The following is a 2,713-nucleotide window of genomic DNA, read 5'->3' on the forward strand; positions in this document are numbered from 1 at the left end:
CCCCCCCCCGACGACCGACAGAACTGTAAAAACAGCAACTAGCAAAGCCCCAGAACGAGGAAATAAAATGGGAGTTTTTCTTTCTTAGGCGTGCCTATTAAAGAGCGCTCCAAGTTTCACTCGGATGAATGAACTTTTACTTTCAGTTGGTCCGATTTCAAAGGGAAAGAGAAATCGCTTGATGTTTTTGGTTTGTTTTGATTTCAGTTCGTCAGTTTTGCAAAAAAAAAAAAAAAAAAAAGTGAAATCTCTTTTAAGTTCTTCGATCAGAACTTTTCTCCCGTCTTCGTCCTCTTCTAAAGCCCCCCCCAAATAACCCGCCGCATCCCTAGAACGAAAAGAGATGGAAGGACGCGAGTTTTTCCCCCTTTTCACACATCCAATCACGATAGTTGGATAAAGGGCAAATACCTTTTTTTTTTTTTCTTTCCCCCTGGACTTTAGCCTTTCGTTTACCCCACTCTTTCCCGGCATCTCGCTCGCTCCCTACCTGCTCACTCCGGTTCTTCTACGCGCCTTCCTCCTTCGCAGCAAAGAACTACACAGAAAGTGAAACGGCGAACGCAAGGGAGTGCGGACTCGCAATCGTGAGAGTGGGCTTTACGAAACGCGTGTTGTCGGGACTCCAGGCAAAGCAGAATAGGTGCCGCCGCCGCCGCCGCCGTTCCCCGATCCTGGCTGGCAGCGATGATCGCCGCCGCGACTCCCTGGCTCTGAGCGCCTCCTCGAACCTCTGGCTCCCCGCGCGGTTGCATCACCCCCTTTATATAGCCAGCGGGCAGCGCTGTTATTTACCCTGGCCGCGAGTCGAAGGTGATGTCATGCCAAGACTCCTTAGCGGGAGAGCGGGACAGGAGGGGTGGAGCCAGGGCTGCGGGGGCGGGGCCTCCGAGTGACGCAAGGCCTTCCCCGCTCCCCGGGAGAGGGAAGCTCCGCTCTGCCTCGGAAGCCGCCGGCCAGAAGGGAACACCCTTCGTGCCCGAAGGGGTCGCTCGCGAGGCGACGGCTCCAGATCGCCGGCGTCTCTCCGCAAAGCGGGACCGCGGAGGATTTGGGGAGGCGGGCGGCGGTGACCCCGGAGGGGCGGGGGGTCGTCGCGGTCTTCCTCAATTAGGCGACCGAAAGGAAGTCCCGGAGAGGATGCGTTGCCATTTTGCTCCTTAAAAGGGCTGGGGGGGGTGACGGTGGCTTCTTCCTCTGAGGTCTCCGGCGCGCCAGGCTGGGTATTTGCGCGCGAGAGGAAGATTAAGATGAGTTTGCTGGTCATCTCCACCGCCTTATCCGTTCATAAGGCATCTACGTTCTTCTGATTCGCCGGCTTTCGTATTGGGTTGTGTAATAAGACCGTACACCTGAGTCATTCCAAGCCACACTTTTCAGGTATAACTTACCACGAGTCTCACACACGCAGACCCATCCCTGCCCTAAGGAAATGGCTTGTGGAAGCAGCAGAGGTCAGAAATTGGAATCAGAGGGACAACTGAGTGGAAAGGAGTGCGCGGTATAATATCCACTCTAAAGCTACCATCGGCCAAAGTGTTAAAATAATGCAATTTTAAAGTCCCCGCATCTCTCTTTTTATCCAGATTCGATTGTCCGCCCCCCACCACCCAATTCTTTCCATTGATCTTCCCATTTGACTTTCCTACCATATGAAAATGCTCTTCCCCATGTACCTCCTTTTTAATGCAGCCTCTCAGTCTTGCCTGGTTTTATTATGAACAACAACAACAACAACAACAAAAAACACAAACGGTTAAACCTGCCTTTGAGTCCTGGTAAAAGAGAAGACTGCTGCCGGATCCTTTCAACGTACGTTCATAAAGTCCCACAATTGTAACGGGACTCTCAGGCTCGCATTGCCGCAAAAACCTCGCGCACCATTCTTAAAAGAAAAGCCATTATCTCCGTGTGGATGAATATCAATCCCTGTCTTGGTCCAGCCCCGATTAATTCTGAAAACAAAATTCTCGTCTGAGAATACCTGAGCGACCCGTTTTGAATACCACGTGGACATGACAACCACCCCCTCTCACACTCATACACTTTCAAAGAAGTTTCCACCCAACTACTGGAGCAGGGGTAGTCAACCTTGGCTCTTTTATGACTCGTGGACTTCAATTCCCAGAATTCCTGAGCCAGCTTAGCTGGCTCAGGAATTCTGGGAGTTGAAGTCCACGAGTCATAAAAGAGCCAAGGTTGACTACCCCTGTACTGGAGGTTGGGAGAGCGACAAGGAAGATAATTTCGATTCTTTTCCTCCCCATTTTCTTGCACCACCACGAGAATAAACGAGAATGTAAGTTAGCTGGAAGCGATGAGCTGTCGTATTTCCGTGGGAGTGGAGGAAAGGGCGCGTGCAGGTCAAAACGTACCTCGTGGAAACTCTTGCAAAAAGCGCTGAGCATGTTTTGGGGTTTCCTTTCTTCTCTTTCCTCGTTAGTTGGCTGCCCTCAACTCGAATGCAGTTATTTCTGGGTAACTCTGCTTCAAAAATGAGAAGAGCATTTTCCCAGGACCCCATATTTTATTTACGAAGCGGGTACCATTAGCTAGTCTTCCACTGAGTTAAATGAAGCCTCGGACTTGCCATGCACCTTTCCCAGAGGATAAATTCGGAGAGGCCTCAGCTGAAGCTCTCTAAAGGCATGAGGGCTGGCTCCAAATATTAATCATACACAAGAGGAGACCCTTTCAAATGAAAGAAATGTAA

The 2,713-nt window shown here is 50.8% G+C and overlaps 1 protein-coding gene across 1 annotated transcript in view; it reads right to left on the reverse strand.

Annotated features, from left to right (window-relative positions):
• Positions 1–600, reverse strand: part of ATF3 (activating transcription factor 3) — a 13,760-nt gene extending 13,160 nt beyond the window's left edge. Inside the window, exon 1 of the mRNA XM_015815962.1 lies at positions 491–600. The gene's annotated coding sequence lies outside the window, so the exon portion shown is untranslated. The remainder of the gene's footprint in view (positions 1–490) is intronic.
• Positions 601–2,713: the final 2,113 nt, after the last annotated feature.

This window comes from Protobothrops mucrosquamatus, unplaced genomic scaffold, assembly GCF_001527695.2.
Source record: "Protobothrops mucrosquamatus isolate PMUCROS unplaced genomic scaffold, P.Mucros_1.0 scaffold388, whole genome shotgun sequence".
Lineage (NCBI taxonomy): Eukaryota > Metazoa > Chordata > Lepidosauria > Squamata > Viperidae > Protobothrops > Protobothrops mucrosquamatus.